The sequence below is a fragment of the Prenolepis imparis genome, unplaced genomic scaffold (genome assembly GCF_030444845.1).
Source record: "Prenolepis imparis isolate NDT839.2.m4 unplaced genomic scaffold, iyPreImpa1.0 SCAF_3, whole genome shotgun sequence".
Taxonomy (NCBI): Eukaryota; Metazoa; Arthropoda; class Insecta; order Hymenoptera; family Formicidae; genus Prenolepis; species Prenolepis imparis.
In genome coordinates, this window is record NW_028141161.1 from 913,165 (window position 1) to 918,600 (window position 5,436).

At 43.5% G+C, this 5,436-nt stretch overlaps 1 pseudogene; it reads left to right on the forward strand.

Moving 5' to 3' along the window:
• Positions 1-471: 471 nt before the first annotated feature.
• On the forward strand, positions 472-1,586 carry LOC145933831 (uncharacterized; annotated as a pseudogene).
• Positions 1,587-5,436: the final 3,850 nt, after the last annotated feature.

Sequence of the window (5,436 nt, forward strand, 5' to 3'; positions counted from 1 at the left end):
CTACTTTACATTCTCCAATAACAGTGACGTCATTCCACCGAGCGAGGCATGTCCAAACTCGATTTTCATCTTTGATGACGTGGCGTGTGACAAGCAAGATACGATAAGAGAGTACTTTTCAATGGGACGCCACTCGAACGTTGATTGCTTCTATCTCTGTCAGACGTACGCGAGAATACCAAAACATCTTATATGCGACAACGCGAACTTACTGATCTTGTTTAAACAGGACGGTACCAACTTGAAACACGTATACAACGATCATGTGAATACCGACATGTCGTATGAAGATTTCAGTAAATTATGTCGTATTTGTTGGCAACAAAAGTATGGATTCCTAGTGATAGACAAGGACAGCTTGCTTACAAACGGGCGATACAGAAAAGGATTTAACGAGTTTGCGATACCACAAAACGATTAGTCGCTGCCGATATTCTGTCGAGAAGAGTGAAATGCGAACACTCTGCAGACATGGCTGATAACCATAACATTCGCGAGCGTGAAAAGATTGCGAAGGAAATTGTGAAAACGAGCGAATCGATCCGTAAGAAACATCGTGCTTTAAAGACTGGTAAGATCGATGACGATATTGCAGTCAAGACTCACTTTAAACCTATTATCGAACCACTACAAAAGATTGTCGACAACGCGAGTTTGATCGCAGTGAAAAACGAACCTGAGAGTAAAGCTGACGTGAAAATTAAAACGTTACCCGCTGTTAAGCGGTACGAGGAGGAGGAGGAAGATGCGACACCGAAAAAGAGAAAACGACCAAACACAAATCGCTCATCGACATCACGTACATCGGACGGATTTTTACTGGATGAACCACCGATAAGCTCTACACCGTCCACCTCTACACAGTCCGCGACAACGAGAATCCTACCATTTACAATACCCGAATCACTCGCAAACGAAAATGTTTTCGAAACCACAAGCAATTCAATTGAAACATCCGTTCGAAACACGTTACAAACGTCGGAAGGTCAAGAAATGTTGCGAGAGCACTTCGGACCACTGGGACAAAAATACATGGGTGCTCTCCTCGGTGGCGATAAAAAAATGAGATTGATCACGTATATGGTGTCTATTTCGAAAAGGATGGAATGTTGCTCGGTAACAAACAATTCGACATGGATAAATATGACTCTATAATTATAGACAAAGTAAAGTACATTGGTACACCTGGATTATACGAGCTAGTCTTCAAGAGGATTCCCGATGATGTTATTTACACGGAAGACGATATGCAAAAATACAAGAGCATATTATTGGCGACGAACGCGCATAAACGCAAATATGATGCGCAAGGTCAATTACGGAGCAACAGGGGATACAAATACAAACAAATAATCGCACCGTTGATGTCAATTGAAAAGAAAAAATCTGGAAAGGGTGTATTCATGCCTCAAGCGATGACGCTAACCGACAATAAAATTGATTACGTGCACTGGGACGACCCCAACGAGCTAGTGGATCGGGTACGATTGCTCGATGCTTCGCGCCGAGCTGGCCACAACGCTCACGACAATGAGATCCTGTCGATCATCGAGGAACTTCGCGAAGCAGGCATTATTATAAATTAAACGGGGTCTCGGCAAAACTAATCAGTCGATCAACGTCATTCGCATCGAAAAATGCCTATCAACAAATTTGGATTATTCGAACGGAGAAATGATGCAACTGGCACAAGCGATCATTGGGATAGATTGGTGAGAAGTTATGTGCGCGGAAACGCTCTGTGTCGTGTCGCTACAGACTATGATGCAAGATCGCGCAAGATTCGTCGTGTAGCGCAACCTGAAGCTGAAACTGATGCTGTCAACAAACTGTATGTGGAATCCTGCGTTAAAAGATTGATGAATCAACAGAAAGAATCAGATGAGAAGCTGACTTCGTTCGAGAAGGACGTGCGAGCAGTACAGACTGCGATAAACGAACTTCAACGTACAGCTAATGCTAACTCAAAAACGACCTGAATGAGCAGCAGTGAACGGGTTAGGAGCGGCTATCGAACGGTAATCAAACATCTACGAAGGGTTATCGAACGGCTACGAACAATTATCGAACGGCTACGAAGGATTATTGAACTGCTATCTAACTACAATGAGTGGTAGTGGTAGTGAACGGCCTAGCAACAGCTGCGAACGAGGGTACGAACAACTCAAGCAGGGCTGCGAACGAGGCTACGAACAAGTCATTAAAGGCTACATACAAGGCTACTATCAACTCAGGAACGGCTGCGAACGGGTCAGGAACGGTTGCGAACGGGTCAGGAACGGCTACGAACGGGTTAGAAACGACTGTGAACAAGGCTGCGAACGAATCAAGAACGATTTTTGAATGGGTCAAGAACGGTAGTAAACAACGCAAGAACGGCTACGAACGGCTCAAGAACGGGTCAAGAACGGCTACGAACGGCTCAAGAACGGGTCAAGAACGGCTACGAACGACTCAAGAACGAGTCAAGAACGACTACGAACGGCTCAAGAACGGGTCAAGAACGACTACGAACGGCTCAAGAACGGATCAAGAACGACTACGAACGGCTCAAGAACGGGTCAAGAACGGCTACGAACGGCTCAAGAACGGGTCAAGAACGGCTACGAACGGCTTAAGAACGGGTCAAGAACGACTACGAACGACTCAAGAACGGCTCAAGAACGGCTACGAACGGCTCAGGAACGGGTCAGTAACAGAAATGAGTGATAAAACAAGCAACAGTAAACGACGATTGGGAAAAACCGACGAAGCGATGAAACAACATAGTTTGGAGAGACGGCAGTTGGTGAACGAACTGCACGCGCCGGCGAGAAATAATTTTCCCCGAAGACATGTCATAGTGCGAGGATATGATGATCTGTGGCAAGCCGACATCGTCGAGATGCGTCCGTACTCTCGTTTCAACAAAGGTTATCACTACATACTCACCATCATCGATGTGTTGAGCAAGTACGCGTGGGCCGTACCACTCAAGAGTAAAGGTGGAAACGAGACGGCTGACGCTATCGCCGAAATAATTCGAAATAGCAAGAGATGCCCGAAAAACATGCAAACTGATATGGGGAAGGAATTTTACAACGCTGACGTGCAACGGCTTATACGGAAACATAACATCAATCATTATTCTACATATTCGGTAATGAAGGCATCGGTCGTCGAGCGATTCAATCGTACGCTGAAGAACGACATGTGGAAGATGTTTACGCTGAATGGAACTTACAAGTGGATCGACGCGTTGCAGCGACTCGTATCGGATTATAACGCGCGCAAGCACCGAACAATCGGCATGCGACCCGCCGACGTCACCCCCGCGATCGCTGATAAACTTTTAAAAACGGTATATAGTAACATAAAGATTGCCGCTCCGGCGAAATTCAAAGTAGGTGACTCGGTACGCGTTAGCAAGTACAAGAAACTTTTCGAAAAGGGTTACACGCCAAATTGGACGACGGAGGTTTTTAAGATTGTTAAAGTGCAGCGTACTAATCCCGTAAGCTATCTACTCGAGGACTATCGCAAAACATCTGTCGCTGGAGCGTTTTACGAGTATGAGTTGCATCGCGCGAATTATCCGGACGTGTATCTTGTGGAGAAAGTACTGCGCAGGAGGGGTGACGAGGTTTACGTGAAATGGCTGGGATTTGACAATTCACACAATTCTTGGATACATAAGGACAATGTGATTTAATTCATATAGACTATTTATTTTAAGAAAAATATAATGTGTACAACGTATAAAATATATAAAATATACATGAAATATATGAAATACAAAATCTTTATTAATACATCCTTTCCTTTAATCGTTACAATATATTACACATATGTTACATAACAATATATCATACACACACACACACACACACATTATACTACATTATATTTTATAAGGGTATCTGGTAATGTCCCCATGGTAATGTGTCGGTCGAATCAGGTATAATATACCGCTTATCGTCGTATGGACTTCGAGCAATTTTTGTCTCGCGGATGGTATACACTTTGTGCAATTTCGATCTAATACATGACTGCTGACGTGTCATTTCAATCTCTTCATTCAGGTATCGCGTATAATCGTCGAATGTTATACTACGCAGTACGACATTACTTTTGACACCTTTTGCTTTTTGAGTGTCTTTTTTGCCGTCCACCCTCACCGCGTACATTTTTGCTCTAAGCCCGACGAATTCAGACATTATCGCACCGTTATTCTCGTCTTTCATCAAGCCTGGCACCTTTTTGTTTGCATGCGCTATACCGTACGCGTTGTCAATTGGATAATCGCTCGTATCGAATCTAGCGATATCGCGTTTCATGTTCTCCTACACATCGTCGCACTCGATGTGATATATTAAACTGTCGGTGTCGGTGTACATTATCCGACATCTTTCACGATAGAGCGGTGACATGTACTCATAGTGAAATTCGTACATAGACACACTTTTGATATATCGAGTATACACATACCAACATAGATTGGTTTGTTAAATTTTACTTCTAGTTTACGTAATTCAACGGCGATTAAATTTTCCGAAAAGACGCTCCTGCTATGGAATTTTGGTTTCGCGATCATCGCTTCCGCACCGTATCGTCCGTCCCACTTTGTCAATAATTTTACATCTACATGATTTCGAACGTTTTCCATAGTTTTGCCGAATACCGCGTTGTTCATCAATTTATACAAATTTTTTTCAAAATCATTTTTCGCTTGTGTTCTAAATTTTGTATTGAGTTCGATGTAATCGCGAAGCCATGCGGATTGAGTAAATTGTAATACGCGATGTATCTTTACGATACGAAGACCGTGACGTGTACACTGCTGCAGGTTGCGATAATGTATGACGTAACGCTTCTTGTCATATAGCGTCGCGAGGAGCTTATCTTCCCGCTTGCCGGGCGGCTTGTCGCGCGTCGGACAGAACGGTAGGTCAATGTGTGTGTGTTTATTTTGTGGGTACTCTAGATCAACCTCGAGAATATAACCTGTGAGCGAATCCGGAGCGATCGCGTTAACGTCAAAGTTTGAAATGTCTTCGACCCATCGAAAATCGGCATAAGGCAATGGTTGACACATTGCCCATCCATACAAATTATTTACATCGAAGTACATAAGGTACGACGATGGTTTCGATGAATCATATGACTGCATGTACTTGTTATTAGCATGCGCGTATCTGTTGGAGCATTGACTTAGACCACCGCGTATACCCCGTTCAATAAACATAACCATGTCGATATCGGTAAGCAATTCAAACGTAATATTTGTATGTTTTAGCATCGCGTCCCATGTATACCCGGGAAGAGTATAATAATACGCAGGATCGAGTCCGTAACTCGCGATGCAAGTGTCGCGGAAATTTTCAAAAATATCTGCTAATAACAAGACATCAGTTTTTAAGTACAAATCGCTATATTCGCCAAGAGTTCGAAGGGAGA